This window comes from Mirounga angustirostris, unplaced genomic scaffold (genome assembly GCF_029215605.1).
Source record: "Mirounga angustirostris isolate CCGP_5_RB_7025 unplaced genomic scaffold, mMirAng1.0.hap1 SCAF_7, whole genome shotgun sequence".
Taxonomy (NCBI): domain Eukaryota; kingdom Metazoa; phylum Chordata; class Mammalia; order Carnivora; family Phocidae; genus Mirounga; species Mirounga angustirostris.
The window spans coordinates 15,796,824-15,820,640 of NW_026991715.1; the positions used below are offsets into that span (position 1 = coordinate 15,796,824).

At 43.8% G+C, this 23,817-nt stretch overlaps 1 long non-coding RNA gene across 1 annotated transcript; it reads left to right on the plus strand.

Moving 5' to 3' along the window:
* Positions 1-326: 326 nt before the first annotated feature.
* On the plus strand, positions 327-20,505 carry LOC135365340 (uncharacterized). The gene is made up of 8 exons (XR_010412961.1): positions 327-1,565; positions 2,205-2,316; positions 6,598-7,104; positions 9,526-9,652; positions 11,984-12,198; positions 16,974-17,057; positions 17,508-17,710; positions 18,144-20,505. It is a non-coding gene; the product is annotated as an uncharacterized LOC135365340 (long non-coding RNA).
* The last annotated feature ends 3,312 nt before the right edge of the window (positions 20,506-23,817 follow it).

The window sequence follows — 23,817 nt, forward strand, 5'->3', positions numbered from 1 at the left end:
AGGACCCCGGGATCATGACCTGAGCCGAAGGCAGACGCTTAACTGACTGAGCCACCCAGGCGTCCCTATGACCTTTTTTATTTCTGACTTTCCTTGCAGAGTTGAAAATGTGTCCCTAGCTTATCTCCTCTAGCTCCTTTATGTATTAAAGTTCTATCCCCTAAATACCTTTTCACAATACCTCAGGGACTCCTCTCTTCTGGACCATCACCCCTACCCCAATATCCAAACAAATACCATTTACCTTTTCCTGATAAAATCTTATAGTTGACAGTCACATTTTCTCTTGAATTTAATTAGGTTTATAGCTCTATTATAAAGACAAACAGAAACATAAGACATGGTCTATTAATTTCAAGTTCTATACAGTAGTTCATCTTGGTCTGTGTATATCTTGAAAGTAAAATTATGACTTTTATAAACATGTTGCATTGCTGAGGGAGTATGACTATCATGCGGCCATTTTGTAAAAATCACAGGTTTAAAATCTCCAAATTAAGTTGATTAAAATGTTTAGTCGATTTACATTTCATAAATTCAGTGACAATTAAACACACATTCAATAATTAGACTACAGCGACAAAAATTTTTCAGTCTCATATTCTTTGTAAAGGCATCGGATTTTCTAACTTTGTGTTCACTTTGTTTCAGCTCACCAGAAAATCAGTTCAAGACACAGAAAAGCAAATGAAAACTTTAGAAGTACTGATAATCAAATGGGCCTGTTCTCATATTTAATTCCACTTTCCTATGTCCAAGAATGAGTTTCATCATGGTATTTTTTCCTCAAAAGAACATTAATTTGTTATCCGAGTTACCTGATATAATAATGTATTGACCTAGTTGATTGGTGTAGTTGAAAGAAGGAGATTATCTGTTGCTGAAATGGATTAATAACATCTCCGCGTTCACTTTTGTTGATGTTTTCCCCAAACCACACACACTCAAGGTCATTATGTGTAGCAGGCCACCATGGAAGCAGAGGGCTTTAACACAGAGGGCTTTCCTTACGGCTCAGCCCAGCGGGCTCCTCATGGCACGTACTAGACATTCTGGTTCTCAGGAGTGCCTTGGCCCCTGCCACCATTGGAAAGTTCCAAATGGGCCGGCTCCTCTCACATCTGCCCTGCTCACCTCCCACGCCTCCAGGAGCTCCATGCTGTCCCACTTTATCATACACAAACGTTTGGCTCATTTCTCAACCAGGCCATCGGAGTGTTTCTTTTCTTTTTTTTTTTTTAAAGATTTTATTTATTTATTTGACAGAGACAGACAGCAAGAGAGGGAATACAAGCAGGGGGAGTGGGAGAGGGAGAAGCAGGCTTCCCGCTGAGCAGGAATCCCGATGCGGGGCTCGATCCCAGGACTCTGGGATCATTACCTGAGCCGAAGGCAGACCCTTAACAGCTGAGCCACTCAGGCGCCCCCCATCGGAGTGTTTCTTTTCACAGCTGACCAGGATTTCAGTGGCTATCTATGCCTCAACAAAGACACTTCTCTCTCGGAGAGGATTCGACGTCTAGCTTACATGTCTTTTCTCCTTCTGGGCCACCTAGGATGCCAAGGTAGGGAGAGATGTGCATAAGAAGACCCAAGGGCCCTTGGGAAGAGGATGCCGGGAAAGGGACCCAGGGTCCAAGTTCCCTCCCATCTGTAGCACTCCGTGCCAAGGGTTTTACAAGCCTCCTCCCAGCCTGTCATCACAAGCATGTGAGGTAGATAGTATCATTACCCCCCTTACAACAATGAGGAGACAGGTTTGGGGAGGTTAAATCACTCACTCACCATCCTATTGCTGTCAGGCGGCAGATCTGGGATGTGGACACAGTCTTTGTGCCTAATCGCTGTAAAATGCTGCCTTATCCATTATGCTGGTGCCCACGCTCATTATTGCATTTTATTCCTGTGGCTTATGTGCAATTTTCATCACTTTTTTTTTTTTCCAAAGAAGAAACTTTGCCAAAGTCACAGAGTTAGGATGTAGTGGTGACAGGAGTCAAACTCAGCTCGCTCAGCTCCTAAGTCTATGTGGCACATTGCCTTGATGGGCTTTCCACTTAAAATATTAATGCATCATACTTGTACTTGGGTTTAACAAGCAGAATTTTTTAAATGATTCCATTAAAAATTTGCAGGCTTTTATAACAAACATCACAGAGTCGATGCGTATGGACATTCAGGACATTCATTTTAAAACTTTACAGTGTGAACAATAGAAAGAAAAGGAGAAAGAGTACATTGAAGAAGATAAAAGAAAACACTTCCAAATGGGAAAGACGCCACTGGACAAGAAATACACCCACTTGGGATTTTGAGGTACTAGTATTATTCTAATTTTGGAATTCCAAACCCGTGGATTCTGGTAAGAAATATCTTCCTGGGTACGTCCACTTATCAAAAATGAACTAACTGGCAAGTATGAAAAAATCCATTGTCATTTATGTTCACTGTTGCAACAAAAATACCAAGCTTTCATTGTCCTTTGAAATTAGTGTGCCCACAGAAACATTTTACACATAAAAGCGACAGAGAGGGTGATAGGGATATTGAGTGTGTTTTTCATGAGTAGCCTAAAGGAGAAATTAAGAAAATTTAGAATCAATAGAATCAATAGCATCTGTCAATATCCATCCCACCAGATGCTTCAATCCCCTTTTTAAAGTTCCTGGTGTGGGTAGTTATGGAACTTTTACTTGGTTACCTCAGTGATGGAGAACTCTGTTCTTCCTAAGGCAGGGGAGGGACCTCCTTAGGGTGATGGCTTGTGCAAAATGTTATTAAGTTCAATGCAATGATGAAATATGCCTCCTGGATAATCTGTTGATTTGGGTTCTTGCTGAAGGAAGCAGGGGAGATTAAGTTTCTCCTGTTCTGTAGAGTTGGTTCAAATCCCGTTTAAATGGGAGGGAATGTGGTCTAATGAGAAAAAACAGTAGATGTATCATCAAGAGGCCTGTCTTGGAACCATGAGGCTGGCCTCAGCTTCACACAGTTGTGGGGCTGAGGGCCAGTCATGGGATGCATGGGAATCCCTTCTCTTGCTTGTTCTTTTGGTACATCTCACGGAGATGTTTTAAGAGTTACATGACAGTGAGTATGGAAGTGTTTCAGTAACTTTGCCTCATGGTTTTGTGTCTTGTCGTTCATTTAGTTGGTGTAGACCATGCTCCAACCATATAGGCAGATGGGTGTAGACTTCAGTGATTCAGGTTTTTTGCTGTAAAGATCTGGGGGCACTTGTGGGCATGGGCTTGTCTGGGGGTGGGGTGGGGGGTAGGTTCTGATACCAGGAGGGGGAACACAGGTTCCAGCCCACCTGCAGACAGATCAGGTCTTTCTCATAGGTAGGAGATGCTCCCAGCTTACTTGCCCTGAAGCAGTATCTCCAAAACTAATTCCTCAGCTCCTGGGGACCTTCCACAGCATGTTCCTGATTCCCTTAGGGGCCAGGGTCTTAATCTCATTGCAGCAGGTGGACAGTGGCTATGTAGGACCCCACCCATCCCTAGTTGCCTTTCAAGGGTGAGGCTTTATTTGTCCCTTGATGGGGATGGGCCTACCGTATGGGGCAGATGTCTGGGACTCAGCCATTAGCCACCTACTTCCTGTCATTGGTGGCTTTGTTTTCTCAATGCTGTGTTCTGCTTTTGGATCCGACTGACCTCACACCAAAACATTTCCTAAACAATGCCTCAGTTTTCTAGAGTTTGGAGACACTATGTCTTCGATCAGTGGTTCTCAGAATATGGTCTGTGGGGGCGCCTGGGTGGCTCAGTTGGTTAAGTGACTGCCTTCAGCTCAGGTCATGATCCTGGAGTCCCAGGATCGAGTCCCGCATCGGCGGGGAGTCTGCTTCTCTCTCTGACCCTCCCCCTCTCATGCTCTATCTCATTCTCTCTCTCAAATAAATAAATAAAATCTTAAAAAAAAAAAAAAAGTGAGGTCTTTGAAAAAAAAAAAAAAAAAAAAAAAAAAAAAAGAATATGGTCTGTGGACTGTAGTATCAGCGTCTGGGTATTTGTTAGAGAGGCAAGTTTGGGTGCCCACTCCCAACCTCCTGAGTGAGAAACTCTGGGAACAGGCTCCCGCAGTCTGTGTGTTAACAAGCTCTCCAGGGGAATGTGACTACCATTCATGTTTGAGCACCTCGTCCTGGGCTGTCTGGTTGCCCTCTGAAGGCAGATTGGGCCACTTCCTCTCCTCCTCTCCCTGTCCTTGTTCTGGAGAAAAGTTTCTGCCTGGCGTCACCTTTTACTGTATCTCTACCAGCCTACTGCTAAAATCCATCAACAGGATCACCACTGTTTCTAAGATTCCCACGAGAGCACAGCAAGCCGCGTACCCTGGTGCTGGGATTTACAGGTATCCCTCCTGATCTGCATGAAGTGGGCACTTGCTCTGAAATGGCAAATAACACACAGTCCTCTTACAAACCAAAGAGATGCCACTTGGGGGTGGGGAGTGGAGGACGGAGGGCCTTTAGGGCTGGGAAGTCAGTTAGGATATTACGTAGTTTCCCACTCAGGATAATTTTCCTGTACATCCTGCTTTTCTCCTCGGCTTTTCCCTTCTAGTTCTGTTTTCCTTTCTTGCTACAGGAACAATTGAGTAGTTTGACAACGTTATTAGCTTACGAAAAGAAGAGAGCATTACCTTATTTATAGACTTGGGGCGTTAATATCCAGAGGTTTAAATGTGAAAGCTGAGGTAGGTCTTCGTGACTGCTACTTAATTTCCTCAGGAATAACTAAGTGGGAGCTACAATACATCTTTGTTGAGCAGCTATGGTTTTCATTAAATTTAATTAAGTCTCCCAGAAGCTTTAAATTTAGGGCAACTTCAAAATGCAGGTGGTTTCTGTTAAGTATAATTATATTCCCTTAGGAGCTGCCATGGTTTGAGAACGCTGGGCTGTCAGACTTAAAGTCTTGAACAGGCTCACCAGTGTTTGGGTTTCAGAGAGTCCATTTCCAAACACAGCTGTCCTGCCTGGCTTCCCACCTCCCTCCCTCCCTTCCTTCTCTCTCTTCCTGCCTCCTCTTTTGCAGAAGGCTAATGTGACTTAACAAAACCCGCCCAGTTAATGCTTACAACCTCACTAAGAAGTTACGGTCAACATTACAGAGGTTATTTTGCCAGGATTCTAAGCCAGTCTGTTGACCCCTGGCGCAGGTTGGGGTCCTTGAGTTCACTAGGTTCTGTGTCCAAAGAACCAAGTGGCCACAAGGCCTGGAGAGGATGAGAACAGAGGTCTGGGGCAGCCTTCGTGGCAAAGGCCAGCTGCCCCCGGAAGATTTAAGTGCACAGAGCTCCCCCCCCGCCTTTTGTCGGACCCTTTTCCTTTGGACTAAGTGCATCCTTTTACACAGGGACTTAGAAAGGACCACGCAAATGTGTTGTATAGGTATTCCGGTAGCATAGCAGAAAGCCTTCTGGCGGAGCCATCGGTGTCCCCCAGATGACAAACTGAGTCACAGAAGGAACGTGCTCAAGGTCTGTTTTCTGCCCCTTCACCTAAGTTCAGTCCTGCAAACCGAGGTGCGTGTAGGGAGGAGCTCTTAAATAGCCAGTTTGCAAAACCTGCCTTCCAGCTCCAACACGTGCATACAAAAAAGAGTTCCTTCTCAGAGACGCCAGAACAAGTGTGTTTCCTGACATCGTGTTGGTTTGGGGGTCAGCATTTTTCCCGGCTAGCTAAGGGCATAATGCATCATTGCAAAGGTAAGGAGAGAGGGTAGGAGTTTGATGAAGCCCAGAGTTTTCTGGTGCTCCTGATATCAACTACACTTCCCTGGGTCTGAACACAGATTATTTAGGTCAATTCGATTTTGTTGGAAGCAAACAATTTTCTTTTGAAGTTGCAAGCAGATGTCTTCACTCTTCATGCATAGTTTATTTGATTCCAACTCTGATCCGGTGAACACTTAATGACATGCGTGATCGTTATTATGATCTGTGGTTACGGGGGGTCAGTGTCAAGCAGTTGGATAAATTGTTGTGATTCGTGTTAATTACCAAATGTTCGTAAGTTTTGTTTCTCTTTGAGGGTTGTTCGGTATCTATAGTCAGCGTTACTATAATCGATTTTCCAATATTATCAGTTTTCTCGCACTCTATATAAAATAAAAACATGTCGCTCCTCAGGATTGAATGTGGACTGGGGATGCCAGATAATATCAAGGAATTTTATTAAGGACAGCAGTGGTGTCCTGGTTATGTCAGAAAATGTCATGTTATAGAAATGACATACTGAATTATGTAAGGTTGAAGTGATGAGAGTTGATGACACTGTTCTCTTTTGAACCTTTTCATAATAAAGAGTTAGCCCCCTCAGACATGTAAATGCAACACAAAGTGACTGCATCTCATCCACCCAAATATCTGGTTCCAGTCATGGTCCTTGTACCAACGGTGACAATCACTGCTGATTTACTCACACTCCCTTTTTAGGAAACTGCCCTGTTCATAATTCTTGCTATCCTTATTTTTAGGTTATATCCTTTTCCATTACATTGACTTCCTGGACACAGTAGGTTGAGGGTAAAGCCTATATTGTGACCTCAGGCCTAAGCTGTGTTTTCCAAATCTGTTTATCAGAAGCTGCTCGTTGAGGTGAATCACTGGACATTTGTGTGACCCAGCAAGAGCCGTTGACAGAGTGACCTACTACCCTCCGTCTGGTTTGAAAAGATGAGTAAAGAATCTGGGAAATGCTAGGCCTCCTCCTGAGTTTTTGTGATAACCAGAGACACCGCCATGTGTCCAAGTGGCTGTGGGATCCTGGCATCTGGCTGGGAGGCACTGGGGTGGGTGGGGAAGGACAGGGCTGGCTCTTTGCATTCAGGCCGATGCCCCACGATGGTTGGGATATTTATGCTGGGGACCTAGAGGCTCCAGTCCCTCAGTCTGTGTTTACGGGGTGCCGCTTTCCACTGGCTCATGCCTCCCACCTCCCATCTCCCCTCTGTTTCCAGGAAACAGTTCTTAAGTATTCCCTACAAATTTGCCCTCCAGGTACCTGCTGCTTCATTCTGTACCCAGCGATAAGACGGATAAAAGTCACTACCTGGCTGAGATGAAGCCTGGGGGTTCATTTACCCTAAGGTATAATCAGTCAACAAAAGTTAAGTGGTGATGGGAGAGGTTTTCTCATGACGGGGGAGGAAGATGGTGGAGATGGTGCTGGGAAGCAGAAGGGGCTGCTTCCAACTCCCTCCTGTCTGTGTGTGGACCGACGGGGGCCTCGCTCCCTTCTCTGGCCTTTCCTGCCTCCAGCAATGAAGACCCTGAGGGGAACCCCCACCCTTGCTTTTGCAGCTAGGGGTCTCCCTGTTACATTTGGCCGACACCAGTGAATTTCATGGCTCTGCAGTGTGAGGTTGTCTTTCCCCAAACGTGACCGGGGACAAGCTGAGTCAAGGCGGCAGCTACAACAGAGGGTGGGGAGCATGGCTGACATGGTGTTCTCCATGGACTCAGGGGCCAGGGTGGCAGGCTTATTTTGGATATTGTAAGAGTTGGGTTTTTCTCCTCTCTGAGTCTGTCACATAGAGGCTGGGGCTGCATATATAACCCGGGCCAGCTCCGGGTCCCAACATAAGTTCTTCTGACTTGGGCTTCATCCGCACTCCTTGCCAGAAATCAGTTGTAGTTGTTAATATGCTTTGGCAGTGTCTGAAATCATGGTGTTAGTTGTGAGAAGATAATTCAGAAGGGGTGGTTTTTCGTGGGGGGGGGGGGGCGATGTTTGTTTTTCATAAAGATTGTCCGTGACTGCTCCCCAAACTATCTCACCCACAGCATAAGTCCTAAGGTAATCAGTACATGATTTTGCTCCATGATGAAAATTGCAGGGCCCTATGCCAACCTCTTGTGTGCCAGGGACTCCAAGAGAGCCTAAGCTGTATTGTGAGGGTGCTGTGAATGGCCCGGACTGAGGAGAAATGGATTATGGGGGCTGTCAGCAGGATGTGACTCCCAGCCACATTATCCCTTGTCCCGGCCTTACACAGCCTTTTTTTTTTTTTTTTTTTTTTTTGCAGCCATGAGCTCACCGAGGGCATGATTTTGCCTTTTGGAATTGTTCACAAGCTCTTAAAGTATTTGCCATAGTGGAAGCTAATATCAGGTACTTCCCCTCCCTATGAGTTTGGAGACAGTTGAAAATGTACAGGGACTTACTGAATTGCTAATAAATGTTAAACCCTTAAAGGGGCTTGTGCCTGTAGAGGAATCCTGACCTGGGGAGCAGTTTTCATCTGCTTTTAGAAAATGGACTAAAGGTTTTCTTCATCAGGCTTTTATCAGAGTCAGAAGTTATATAACAATGATGCCATGATACTGAGACCAGGGTAAAAGCAGTCCAGCAGTGAAGCAGAGGGAGTCGGAAAAATTCTGAAAATCTAGATAAGGGAGCAAGGTCCAGAATCCAGAAGGCCAGGGACTCTGCCAGATTTAGCAAGTGATTTACAAAATCTACCATCTTTAGAGTTGGTGTAGACCACAAATGAGTTCTTGACGGTTTTAGCTGTTTTTCCAGTCTTTTCTATCTCTGAAGTTGGTGTGTATTGAGACAGGTTAGTACCTTTCCAGGCGGGAGGTTAATGCCCTGGGATTTATGCAGTGGTTTCCAAATTATGGTCATTGCACCAACAGCATCTGCATCATTTGTTAGAAACACAAATTCTTGAGCCCACATCAGACCTACTGAATCAGCAGTGTGTTTTAATAAGTTTCCTGGTGAGTCAGATGCACAGTCAGGTCAGAACACCACCTGTCTACATGCCTTCAGTGGATCCCAGCACTAGGAAGGTGGGATTTCCGGAGCTCTCGGTGGGGTGGTGGAGAACAGAGCTAGGTTTGTGGGCGTTCAGGTAGCAAATGAGTGAATGGCAGGTTGAGCTTGGGTGGTGAAAGTTGGGAACAAATCCAGCCACAAATTCTTTTTTCTAAAATCTGGAAGGTATCTTGCCTCTTTAGTAGAAAATACTCCTGAATCTAAGAAAGGAAAAATGGCGATTCTGGGAAACACCAAGCTACATACCTGCCTAATGGTTATCGAGTTGACCATGTGAAAATCACTGTGCCCCAAAGGGAACTGATTTGATGATATTACATGAAATTTTATCCAAATGATAGCACATAAAAATTAAATAGGGATGGAGAGTTACCATGAAATTGTTGAATTTCAGGGAAGGCAATTTTCATTGGCAGAAATTACATTTTTAACTCTCTAGCAGCTCAGAAGCAACATCAGGAGATGAGAGTCATGAGAGTTTTCTTCCCATAGCCTGGGATCCATTATGTAATGGGTCCGAGGTGACAATGACATGGTTTAAAGAGGAAATGTCAAGCCCCTCTTGCAAATCATTATATTTATAAAGTTCATCAGGTTAGGGTTAATTTATTTGGTAATGCACAGAATTCCAATGGGAATATGGAATTTAAGGACTATTCTTTGTAAATGTAACCAGAATGGATTAGATGGCTACTGGGTAGGCCTAAGACTAATAGTGTTCTCTTTAGTGAAATCACTTGAGGAAGAACTGGCCTCATTCATATGAAGGGCGAGGAAGCTTTTTGACCACAGAGTGACACCAACATGAAAATGATACAAAATTAAAAGCAAACCGTACCTCAAGGCTTTTTGAAGGTGAGAACTTTTATATGCATAAAGGAGAAACCATATACAAAACTAAAAATATCACCTTGGGGGGTTGCCTTCCCTTTGGGATATGAGGCTCTTAATTTTCTAAAATTACCCTTTCCCTTGGATGGATATTATATGCTGAAGAAAATTAGAGAATTCTTTTTGGCTGATTGGCTTCCTTCTCAGACTATCCTGAAATGGTGAAATTATTTTTTACAAGGAGGATATAATCTCAGACACTGACTAAAAAAAAAAAAAAAGTTTCTCAACTCCTCATATGTCTACTGTATGACTTATTCTTCCCATTATATTTTTTTAGAAATAAATTGTGACTCAGATTTCCCTGTGTCATTTTTGTAAACAATGGTCTTTTAAATCTTTTTAATAAAATATGTGCTTGCTGCTATTAGATGTCTAGAAAAAAAAACAGAGCCGTATATCTTCCTTGGAGCTCTAGTGAGGATTCTTTTATGTCAATAATGTTCTTTTTAACAAATGAAGCTTTGGGGTAAAAGTCCATTCAGCAACACCTATGGGAAATAAATGATAAACAACAAGCCATAATCAGAAATGCAATCAGGAAACAGGCTAGCTTTTAACCTAGAGCTTTTTTTAACCTTGTAGGACATAACCTGATCCTAGAAAGCTGGAGATGTATGTCTATATGTAGTTATCTTTTTTTTTTTTTTTAAACTATCACCACTTAAGATACTTTTAAAGATTTTATTTATTTATTTGAGACAGAGAGAATGAGATACAGAGAGCATGAGAGGGGGGAGGGTCAGAGGGAGAAGCAGACTCCCCGCCGAGCAGGGAGCCCGATGCGGGACTCGATCCCGGGGATCCAGGATCATGACCCGAGCCGAAGGCAGTCGCTTAACCAACTGAGCCACCCAGGCGCCCCTATATGTAGTTATCTAACTAGACCAAAGTACCTCTTCCTGTAGCCGGCCAGCCAAGGTCTTTATAATTTACAGTAGTGGAAGAATAGCTTCATTATATTTAAACAGTGAGCATCTGTATAAGAGACTAAGATGTTGGAAAGCAGAATGTGAGAATAAACAGTCAAGTGAAGGGAAGAGGATCAAATATTTTAGCTAGAAGCCAAGTGTTCCTACACATTACATCATATAATCCTCAAGACAGTGCTGCAAGGACATCATCTCCATTTCACAAATGTAGAGCAGAGGGATCAATAATAGCCTCAAGATCGTGGACTAAAAATTGGGATTTATTTCAGAAAACTTAGCAAAGATTCAAATATTTGATGTTGGGATGGTAAAATCCAGACAAGGCCAGAGCCCCGATGGGTTAAACAGTTGATAAAAACACATGCAAGCTGGCCTATGCCCATCTTATTTACGGCTACAACCTTTGCCCCTCCATTTGCCCCGGGCTAATGGATTACTATCTCAGGAGACTCCTCCTCTCAATGCTGCTTCTCTCTGAGTAGAGGTAAAATCTTAGCCAAAGGAATTGTCCCAAGGTGGTGGATAAAGTCTAGTCACCAGAGTATATGTAGCTCTTACAATTCAACAATTTAAATTTAAATTTAAATAACCCAATTTAAAAATAGGCAAAGTGTGAATAGACATTTCTCCAAAGAAAATATGAAATGCCAATGAATGTGTGAAAAGATACTCAGCATCATTAGTCATTAGGGAAATACAAATCAAAACCACAATGAGATACCTTTCCATACCCACGAGGATGTGGAGAAATTGAAACCCTTATTCATCTCACTGATGGGAACGGGAAGTGGTGTAGCCATGGTGGAAAAAAATGTGTCAGTCCCTCAACAAGTCAAACAGAGATTTATCATATGAACCCAGCCATTTGACTCCTAGGTATATACTCAGAAGAACCAAAAGCATATGTCCACACAAAAACTTGGGCGTGGATGTTCACAGCAGCATTATTCATAATTGCCCAAAGGAGAAGCTTAAATGTCCACCAACTAATGAATGGATGGACAAAATATGGTATATCCATGCGGTGGAATATTATTCCACCATAAAAAGGAGGAGGCAACTGATACATGTTACCCACGGGGTGAAACTTGAAAACATAATGCCAAATGAAAGAAGCCAGACCTCCAAGGCCACATCCTGCATGATTTATATGAACTGTTCAGGGTAGCAAATCCACAGAGACAGAAAGCAGATCAGTGGTTTCCAGGGGGGGAGGGAGGGCAGGGAAAGAAGGGATGGGAAGTGGTGACCAATGGGTGTAGGTGCTCTTTTTGGGGTTGTGAAAATGATCCAGAAATAGTGGTAACAGCTGCATATTCTTTTTTTTTTTTTTTTTAAAGATTTTTCTTTATTTATTTGACAGAGACACAGCGAGAGAGGGAACACAAGCAGGGGGAGTGGGAGAGGGAGAAGCAGGCTTCCCGCGGAGCAGGGAGCCCGATGCGGGGCTCGATCCCAGGACCCTGGGATCATGACCTGAGCCGAAGGCAGACGCTTAACGACTGAGCCACCCAGGCGCCCCACAGCTGCATATTCTTGTGACTATACTAAAAACCTGTGAATTGGACACTTTAAAGGGTAAGTTTGACAGCGCATGAATTATCTATCAATAAAAAACCATTTACATCTCAATAAAAAATTGAATGATGAACAAAATCAAAAGCCCTCTCTCTTCGACCAAATAAGATCAACAAACTTTTATCCAAAAGCGTTGAGGAAGAAGAAGATAAAATTAAATATCCTACAGAATGAGAATGGCCAAATAAGAGACAACAGGAATATTAAAAAAATAATAAAAAATTACCTTCACATCTCACAATAGCATGAACATATACCGGACTTGATGGTGTATCCTGCCCTTGTTCTCAAATGACTGTGGGCTCAAGTTTTCATCTATTCTGGGAAGGCCACTGTCGGGGCGTGAGATCAAGGTGGGGGCATCTGTAGGCCACCACTGAAGGGGCTTCAGAGGGAGCAGGCATCTCTTTAGCCCAAATCTGCAGCATTGGGCAACCAGGGAAACTTCTGGAAATGCTAACACTGACCTGGAAATTTTGGCCAGCCTCGGGTCCCAGATTTATTCCAATGTGCATTTAAGCCAGAGCAGACAAGGACCACTAGATGGCATCACATCGCAGCGAGCCCGATAAATGGGACCGTTGTAACTTGGAAACCTTGGCCCCTCCCTGGTGGCGCAGGTTCGCCTCACAATTCAACAGTTCTTCATTTACACAACTGATTTCTTCTGTTTGGGTGCACTCCACTTATCCAATTATGGGATTTACTTTCCCCTATGCGAACGAAGTTAAAACAGATGAAATGGCTATGTTCCTTGAAAAATATGAGGGCAAAACTAGCACACATATGGGAAACCTGAATAAAACCATAAAGGTTAAGTCAGTTGAAATGGAATTTAACAGCTTCTGCTCCCTGGAACCCCAGGCTCAGATTGTTTTTACGGTACATTCTACCAAACTTTCAAGAAACAGTTTTTTTCTAACTCATACTAGACACTGCAGACAATGGAAGAGAGTGAAAACTGCTCAGCTCATTTTATGGATCTAGGCTAATGACTAAGGTTCACAGGATGTATGTGGGTGCACCCCTCTCAGGGATGTGTGGTTTCCTCAATACCAGCTGGAATTTTGGAGCCTGGGTGATGCCCACTGCGCCCAAAGATGTGCCACAAGGGAGCCAGGTCCTTCCTTTGTCCCTTCTTTCCCCCCACGTCCCCAGCAGATTAGAGCTCTATATACTCCAGACTCGAGTGCTAGGCGGGGACCCCTGATTCACAAGGGGAGTAGAGCTGTAAAGGAAGCTGAGCCTGGGTGACAAAAAGAGGCACCTGGACCCTGGGAACCCCCAAACATCAGAACTGGCAGTGAGCACAGAGCCCACGGTTTGCAGGACACGGCTCCATCGCTCCTCTCTGACCAGGCTGAGGGAATGCCCTCTTCTCCGAGGTGAGGTTGTAACTACCTGTGAGCCACTCCATCCTAGGACAGCTGGGACACAAGTCCTTCCGGGCACTGAGCTGAAATCTGCTTCTTCACGGGCTTCCCTGAGACCTTGATCTGCTTGAGGTGCTAAACTGGGAAGGCGAACAGCAACCTCAGGCAGAAACAGAGACCTCAGGTCTGGGGTGCAGAGCTTACAGTTCTAAGTCTGTGCTGGCTTTCACACACCTGGGATGGAGGAGAGACCAAGGACGTGAAGGGTCCTGACTGGAGGGGCGCATGCCAGCCGGGTTAGCTACTTTGCATGCAGCTGCTCTTGCCAGATAGCACCAGATACGAATGTACTGGTAAAATCCCATATTAGCCAGAGGCTTCTCTTTTACACTGTAGGCTTCCCTTATCCATGGTTTTACTTTTTTTTTTTTTTTTAAGATTTTATTTATTTATTTGACAGAGCAAGACACAGCGAGAGAAGGAACACAAGCAGGGGGAGTGGGAGAGGGAGAAGCAGGCTTCCCGCAGAGCAGGGAGCCTCATGTGGGGCTCGATCCCAGGACCCCGGGACCATGACCTGAGCCGAAGGCAGACGCTTAACGACTGAGCCACCCAGGTGCCCCAAAGCAAATGATTTTTTTTTTAAATTTATTTATTTGAGACAGAGAGAGAGCACAAGCAGGGGAACGGGCAGAGGGAGAAGCAGGCTCCCCGCTGAGCAGGGAGCCCGATGCGGGGCTCCATCCCAGGACCCTGGGATCATGACCTGAGCCGAAGGCAGATGCCTAACGACTGAGCCACCCAGGTGCCCCTCCATGGTTTTACTTTATGTGGTTTCAGTTACTCGAGGTCAACCCGGTCCGGAAGCAGAGGGTGCACCTTCTGGCCAGTACCGTGCGTAGCCTAATGCTACAGCACAAGCCTGCTTCATGCACCTAACTTCACGTCACCACACCGCGTGGTGTCATCTCGCATGGCCCCAAGAAGGAGGTTGAATGTAGTGCAAGGAAAAAATATTTTGATCGGGAGAGACCACATTCACAGAACTTTCATTGTAGTATATTGTCATAATTGTTCTATTTTACTGTTCGTTATTGTTGTTAATCTCTTACTGTGCCTAATCTAGAAATTAAACTTTATCATCAGACTGTATGTAGAGGAAAAAACATATACATAGAGGATTCAGTACTGTCTGTGGTTTCTGGCGTCTACTGGGAGTCTTGGAACATATTCCCTACCGATAAGGGCGAACCGCGGTGTAGTGATACCATTTCTCTTATCAGTCCACTTTGAGGAATTCCTGCAAGAAAGACTGGATCTAGGAATTAACTTATTCAAGAGTATGCACATGCTCTATGGAGAAAAGTTAAGATGTAAATAGAGAACATAGAAGATGATCTGAATAAATGGAGAGACGGTTCATGTTCTTGGACGAGATCACTTGATAACATGAAGATGGTGATTCCTCCTAAACGATCTCTAATTTCCATTCAATCTCAATAAAAATTCCACTGGGATTTTTTTTTTTTAGTAAACTTATCAAGTTTTACTCTAATATTTATACAGAATGAAGTCCACAAATAGTAAGCCAGGCTCTTTTTATTTTTTTAAAATACTTTATTTATTTGAAAGAGAGAGCAGGAGAGAGAATGAGCAGGGTGGAGGGGCAGGGGCAGAGGGAGAAGCAGGGTCCCCGCTGAGCTGGGAGCCTGACATGGGACTCAATCCCAGGACCCTGAGATCATGACCTGAGCCAAAAGCAGGTGCTTAACTGACTGAGCCACCCAGGTGCCTCAGCCAGGCTCTTTTTAAAAAAATTCTGGAAGACACATCATAAGGGATCTACCCTTGTAACAATTTTTTTAAGCATACAGAATATTGTTAGCTGTATGCACAATGTTGTACTTCACATCTCCAGAAGTTTTTCATAGTAAGCCAATCTTGAAAGAGAAGAGTAAGTGGGGGTAACATTCCTGTTAAGACCTACTACAAAGCTATAGTAATAAAACCAGTGTGTTACTGGTGCAAGGACAGACCAATAGAACGATGCAACAGGATAAAGAGCTTAAGACAGACTCAGACACAGATTAGAAATTGATATAATATGGAGGTGGCACACAAGTCAATGGGGGAAAGGAAGGATCATCTAGTAGATGATACTGGAAAAACAGACTCATTATAAGGAGAAAAATAAGACTGATCTTATCCTAACACCACTCACCATGGTAGATTCCAGATGAATTAAAATTTAAATATGAAAGCTGAAATGATACCGTTATAGGAAGAAAATGTAGGAGAATTTGTCACGACTTTAAGGTAGGGACGGATTTAGTAAAACTTCGGATGTAAAATCCATACCAAAAAAAATATGATTTTCATGACATCTGGGAAATGTTATTATTACAAAGATTAGAGTGTTAACAGACTGTAAATAAAGTGGCGAAGGCCCAAAAGGGACTGATATCTAGAACACACAGAGAACTCCTGCAAATTAACAAGAAATGTACAAACTCTAGTGGAAAATGGCAAAATAGAGGAAAGGAAAATGTACAGGACACCTACAAAATTCTTCAAGGACATAGGCAAAGAAAAGAATATACACTGTTGCTTTTGGAAAGGGAGAGAAATACTAGTGGGATTTAAAAAGAAAAAAAAGAAGATAGCAGGAAGGAAAGAATGAAGGGGGGAAATCAGAGGGGGAGATGAACCATGAGAGACTATGGACTCTGAGAAACAAACTGAGGGTTCTAGAGGGGAGGGGGGTGGGAGGATGGGTTACCTTGGTGATGGATATTAAGGAGGGCACGTATTGAATGGAGCACTGGGTGTTATACGCAAGCAATGAATCATGGAACACTACATCAAAAACTAATGATGTAATGTATGGTGATTAACATAATAAAAAAATAAATAAAAAAATAGTATCACACTGAAGAAAAAAAAAATATATATATACATGTGGGCGCCTAGGTGGCTCAGTCATTAAGCATCTGCCTTCATCTCAGGTCATGATCCCAGAGTCCTGGGATCAAGCCCCGCCCGCATCGGGCTTCCTGCTCGGTGGGAAGCCTGCTTCTCCCTCTCCCGCTCCTCCTGCTTGTGTTCCCTCTCTCGCTGTGTCTCTCTCTGTCGAAAAATAAATAAAATCTTAAAAAAGTATATATATATACACATGCGAATAAACCAATAAAGGAGTTAATGAGCAAATAAGTAAGCGAGGAGTCTTTCCAGACCAGTGGACTGAGTCCCACCAACTGAGGAGTATGATTACTTGAGTCCTCTCCCGAGGAGACCCAAAACGCAAAGAAAAAGGAGTTGAAGGTACCTGTCTCCTTTAAGCTTCAAGTCTACTCCCCCTGCCTGGTTTTAGTCCTTGAAACCAGGGAAACACCTTCCTTTTAGATCATCAGGTAACCTCAGAGGCTGTCTTGATCCTTCCGGGAAGGGATGGATTTGGAACACCTGGCCCAGAGCCTCGACTCAAATGTGAGTTTCCTCTTGCCATTTTAATGTTGTCTTTTTCAGCAGCTTTCCTGCCAACAGTTCTTTATTGAAGACATTTAAAAATCTATCACCATGGGGTTCACATTCTCTGGTTTTCTAGATCTCTTTTGAAGGGTGGTCCCTTTAGTCCTCAGCTGCTGGTGTGTTTCCTGAGTGCCCGGGCGCCCCCCGCCCCTTTCTGGGGCTCACTCGTCTGCAAATGCAGCCTGGGAGAGCATGAGCTGAATGGGCAGCTACATCCCCCAGGTGACTCAGCTCGAGGTACCACCCCCCAACCCTCCATCCCCGCGCTGGAGGCCCCTCACAGCACTCCTGCTGTTAAAGCCCTCTCTCCCCCATCCTCTGCCCTTGCCTGTGTTTCTTAGCACTAAGTATAATAAAAGAGAGGATGCTGATACCTGTTGGATTTCATTCTCTTCAATTTGCCCTCAGCTTGCCAACTGTACTATCAAAGAAATTCCTCTGGGTTTGTACCCTTCCCAGATTCGATGTGTATGTTATGTGGATTTCCGTGCCCCTTGTGGGCGGAGCAAGAACAAATTGGTGGCCCTTAAAGCAAGGTGGGTGGAGCCTCCACATAAGGAAAACCTTCAAACCTCAGAATGGTCTCAACGTGGAATGGAATTCCGTGGAAGGTCAGTGAATTCTTCGTCTTCGGAGGTGTGTCGAATGTCAAATGCTTGATCAAGGTGGGGATGATGGAGTCGAGGGAGAGTGGACCCTCCTGTCACATTAGCCTCTTCTGGGGGAGTTGTTTGCACCCCCTCCCCCAGAGCTTGCCCCTTTCCCTCAGATATTCTTATTTAATTGGTTTGGCATGGGAGCAGACATCAGGTTTTTTCCTTAAAGCTCCTTGGGTGATTCCAACGTGTCCCCATAGCTGAGAGCATCTTTTGTAGAAAAAAAAAAAAATGAAAGCTCATATTAGGGAATTGGGGTCTGACGCCAGAAGGTTCTTCCTTTCGTCTCTGCCATGCTATTATTTTAACTTCCTATTTGGTCTAAAGATGGGGCTCAGGTGCTTTCTGCTGCCGACCTGCTCTTCCTCACCTGTTTTCTTTCATCTAGGCTGTATCCACCTGGGGCTGGCTTTGTGCAGGAGGGAGGCGGCCACTCCTGAGGCAGCTCTGACTCTGGGCACTGGTATCTGCGCCCTTGGAGACCAACTGCCTTCTCTCCACACCCTGGACAGCATGGCAGTCTCTCCCGAGGATCCATTTCCAGTGGAACTGGCTATTTAAATAGCAGCATGAGATGGAAGAAAACACGTTTCACTGAGAAAAGGCCATCGATAGTAGTTGTAAGTGTTAAGTTTTCTTTTTTGGGGTCCATGTGTGCAACTGGTTTAGAAAACCCCAAATTCATGTTATCTTAGACATTCGGGAAGACATTGAGGCCTGATGACAAGGCCCTGCATCTCAGGGTGCTTATTAATTACCTGCATCCTGCAGGGACGAGCAGGAGTTTGGGAGCAGAGGGGGAACAGGGGCAGAGAGAGAAAGAGAAATCAGCCACAGAACCCTGGCTTGTAATGGGAGGAACTACCTCAAGTCCCCTCATGAGAGTCTATCTCCTGTTTCTCTGCAGCGAACTTAGCATGAAATTTCACTTCTCAGGTGTTCCTTCCCCTCTGTCCTTTTCAGACTCGCTGTCTGTTCTTTCTTTTTAGGTCCCCTGAAGGCAGATGGGTAGGCTGGCTTTGTTGTGACTCGGTGCCATTTTGTAGAGTTAATTCTTCTCTTTCCTCCTTCCAGGAAAAAGAGCAGGGCTTGACATTATAATAGGCCTCCTTAAATACCTGTAAGAGGGTCAGGTTCACTAAAATACAATCAGTTGCTTGTAGGTGAGTAGCAACAATTCTTGCTCCAAGACCTTAACCTTCCAACCATTAAAATGTTAAATGTAAACAAGATCGACCCTTCCATTGCCTTAAATAAATGCCTTCTTTTAAAGAACTCATCCTCGGGTAAAATTTCCCAGCTACTTTCATGGATTTCTCTCCTGAACCTGACAATTGGCCATATCTCTTCCTTCCTAAATTCTTGTGCTGAGTTTGGTGAGTACGCAGGAGTAAAATTTCTAAGGCATGAAGAAAATTCTGTTACCTTACTGATGAGCTCCCCTGTTTTTGCTGGCTTGGCTCTATTGAGCTACAGCCAAAAAGTGACTGTGTCACGCATGGATGGAACTCTGGATGAGGAGGAGGAGAAGCCAAAGGATGGGAACAGGTGCTACCTATTCACGGAATGAAACCCTGTCTTTCTAAGAGAGTAAAACGCCATATTTGTGTTCATAAGGATCATCTTTAATTCATAGGATTTGGGGGGAAGGACATAAAAATGATTCTCACACAAAACAAGATGAGCTAGACTTCAGCTATGGGCCTGTCAGTACCTTTGGGTGACGCGCAGTGCCCAGAAGCTTCTAGAAAACAAAACAGTCACGGTGGCGAGGTGGGTGAGGAGTGTTCGTTCTGGCCTTGCTCTTGTTGATACCCAAAGGTTTTGCTTCAGAACTCTGGTCCCCAAAAGGGCTACGGATGGATCAATGCTATCAATAAAGGCTCCAGAAAGTTCTTCTTAGCAGTTCTGGGCTCCCTTAGGAATCATTTGCTTGACTTTAAGAACTAGGCATAAAGAACTTCCTCATCAGGGGGTCAATGCTGGGGGATATTGACCATGTTGGCGTGACCCGTGTGACAAATACAACACCTCCAGCATTTCAGCATTGTACCCATGCCTCCGGCCAAATGTGGTGCTGTCGGGCGATTCTGTTCTTCTTTTAGGAAATGTTACTGCTTTCTTCTTAGCCCAGAGCCCTGTCATCTAACTACAGTAACCCCAGGGGAGGTAGGGAAAAGTTTTCTGTTTGTTTTAGCTGAACATAGGATAGTTCCAGCAAAACTGAGTTCTGCTCCCGAGAAAAGAAAAGCATGGATGTTCTGTGGGTGGCCAGTAGTTTCTGTCCCCCTTTATTTTCATTTCTGGAAAATGTTGAGTTTATGAACGTGAAGTGCCCATTGATAATAGAAATGGTAATCCGCTACAAGGAAGACACAACTGATTTTCTGCCCTTGGGTCTAGCTTGGGGAGAGCTTTCTACCCCGGGAAAGGAGAGGGAAGAAGAAAGAGGAGGCTCTGTTAGTAACTACTGGACCCCTATGATTGGAATCTCTTGGTCTAAACCAGCATCCTTACTTAACAGATAAGGAAATTGAGGCCTAGAGAGATGAACCCCTTTCCCTGCAAGTATTTATTGAGTATCTACAAGGGTCTCTTATAAGCTCTTGGGACTCACTAGTGAACAAAACAGAATTCTCTGCCTCGGGGGTCACGTTCCCACCTGCAGGCCCGGGATGGAGACTGGAAGGCAGGTGTCTTCCATGCCCATTGCTTTATCACTCCGGGCCAAAAGGACTGGAGCTTGAAGGTTCCTGGAAATTCAAGTAAAAAACAAAATACTGTGTTGGAAAACCATCACTGGTTGATGTAGTTGCTTTAAGAGGTCTTGGGAGAGTCTGAAACATTCTCTGCCTTGCGGATCTGATGGGCCTCCAGGTTAAAAGACAGTTTGGGGCGCCTGGGTGGCTCGGTTGGTTGAGCGACTGCCTTCGGCTCAGGTCATGATCCTGGAGTCCCGGGATCGAGTCCCGCATCGGGCTCCCTGCTCGGCGGGGAGCCTGCTTCTGCCTCTGACCCTCCTCCCTCTCATGCTCTCTCTCTCTCAAATAAATAAATAAAATCTTTAAAAAAAAAAAAAATTCTCTAAAAAAAAAAAAAGAAAAAAGAAAAAAAAAGTTTGATGATACCTGCGGTCTACCTTCCTTCCACTTCCTATCCACCATCCACCAACTGTGGCTTTTTTTTTTTTTTTTAAATCTCCTATCTGGTTTTTTTTCTGTCCTATACATGGAAGGGATTCAGAGAAGACAGAGTAAGTCTCCTTCCAGATAATACTTGAAAGGGAAATAACCCATTTGGATGAAAATAGGTAGGTATCCAGTTCTTTAGGGACTTGCCTTAAGTGGACAAGTTGTTTTGAACAAAATGCGGGGGGGAGGGGGATGTAATGGGAACTATTTCGGACCACCCTATCTATTTATAACAAGAAGTTTTATTCTTCACATTCATTTTGGAAAAAAGGTGTCTTTTCTAATGTTGCTGCCATTCGTAAAAACACTTTGGAATTCCTCCTATCCCACTGCCTTCAAAACCACCTTATAAGTCACACCAGAAATGTGATGTCATTGCTGCACACGGAGATTCCAGGTGAGCAAAATACCACTTCGTGGAAGAAACATTTTTTACCTTATTTTCCAGATCTGGCTCTGAATGTCTTTTTGTCTAGTCCCCAAATCAAATCCACCCATAATTGCTGAAAATTTCTCACCACCGAGGAGATTTAAAAGTCTATGCCACAAACTAAAGGCAATTTTAGAAGAGGTGTTGAAAAATATTTTAAGTAATGGCAGTATTGCGGGATTAAAGTCCTACACTCCCAAGTTGCCTATTCGGAAAAAGACTAACTCTTTATTTCGGCAGGTGTCAAACCACCTGTTCTGTGAATAGTTCAAATACATGTTCAGGAATCTTTCCTTCTCCAAATCTGAGCAAAGATTTTAGATGTTAAAATTTTGAATAGTGGTAACCTATAATCCTATTATTTTAAATGGGAAAAATTGGAAAGCATTTCTAGGAAAACACAGAACAGCTTCCTCCCAAATCACTAAATCACTCTCACGTACTTACACAATACAGTGAAGTTTTCTGGAACCAACCGCAACTTCAGATATCTTCCAAAGTTTTCACACATAGGAAAAAAAAGTCATAGCCTTGGCAGATGGGGACACGGGTATGGCCACGCTTATGTCTTTTCACTTCTAATTTTTGGGCTTTTCCATCCCTTTTAGACATACCTGCTTTCTTCACGGGCCTTTCTAGCTTTCTCCTCTGTTGGTAGAACTTTCCCTTAGTAACACGAGAGAGGTGACAGTTATACGTGTTACCTACAGTTATCTACACAATACTGTAGATCAAAGAGTGTGGGAGCCTGTCTGGAGAAAAGCCCAGAGGCGACTTTTCCGGGTGGGTGGGTTATGTGCTGCCGAAATGTTTTTTCTGGCGTGCATATGCAGATTCACTGAAGTGATTTTTTTTTTTTTATTTGGTTAGTGAATTTTGTAAAGTTGTTAAAGAGAGATTCTGATGCCAAGTGCTCAGCAAGTGAGGAAACCCCTATAACGTAGCTTGTGTATCTACTTATCTCATGGTAACTACCAATTTATCAGCACATCAAATACGTTTTATACTACAGGAAAATCTCAGTGTCTCTTTGCAATTCACGATTGAAGTTTTTGTTCTGATGTCTTAAAAGAATTACCTAAGTGGCATTTACCACACAGTTCATACGATTTTTGTTTTGTTTTGTTTTCAGATTCATACTCTATTTTTTTATGGGGTTTTGTTTGTTTGTTTTGCTAAGCATGCTCTTTGTTGGATGATGGGGAAAGTTTCTGTGGAGGTCCACTGACCTCCCAAAGCTGACTTGTGAATTATCTTTAATCTAGAGTAATTTGTTGGATAAGTATTTCTCAGATTGGTATTTCTTGAAACAACATTCTGGGAATGTGGCTAAAAAAAACGTTTCGTTGTAAAGTAAGCATGTTGGCATGTGTCCCTTCTTTAGAGATTCACCATTTATAAGAACATACTCATGGAGCGCCTGGCTGGCTCAGTGGGTTAAGCGTCTGCCTTTGGCTCAGGTCCTGATCCCAGGGTCCTGGGACTGAGTCCCACAGCTTCTCCCTCTCCCTCTGCCTCTCTGTCTCTGTCTCTCATGAATAAAATTAAGAAAAAAAAAAAACAGGGGCGCCTGGGTGGCTCAGTCGGTTAAGCGTCTGCCTTCGGCTCAGGTCATGATCCCAGGGTCCTGGGATCGAGTCCCACATCGGGCTCCCTGCTCAGTGGGAAGCCTGCTTCTCCCTCTCGCACTCCCCCTCCTTGTGTTCCCTCTCTCACTATTTCTGTCAAATAAATAAATAAAATCTTAAAAAAAAAAAACATATTAATGACTGAGCAGTCTTGTAGAGAAAACAAAAACTTTTAATTAACTTTGTTACACTAACATGTCCCATTTTGTGTGAAATGCCTATTCATATCTGGCAGAACACCAGTCTGGGAGACATTCTATTAAAACAATTCTTTATTTCTATCTCAGATTGAAGAGACTGCTCTCTCAAATTTGGAGTTAAGGAATGTCATCCAGTTACACAGCTGCATTTCTCAGCTCTTAAGAATATTCTAAAGCAGCTTGTTCTAATGCTAGACCTCAGAATTTGGCAAGGACAAAATGTTGTAGAAGTTGGCAGGAAGTTATACTCTAATAATTAAAAGGTTTTTCCATGGGCGCCTGGGTGGCTCAGTTGTTAAGCGTCTGCCTTCGGCTCAGGTCATGATCCTGGAGTCCCAGGATCGAGTCCCGCATCAGGCTCCCTGCTCGGCGGGAAGCCTGCTTCTCCCTCTCCCACTCCCCCTGCTTGTGTTCCCTCTCTCACTGTGTCTCTGTCAAATAAATAAATAAAATCTTAAAAAAAAAAAAAAAAAAAAGGTTTTTCCATGTTAAGTACAGATCATTTTCAGAAAAGGCTGAGAAGTATTTGCTTTGAATGCTAATAAAAATTAAAAAATATAATTACAGTATACCCCAAATGTATTGTAATTATGAATAATTTCTCTAGGGATAT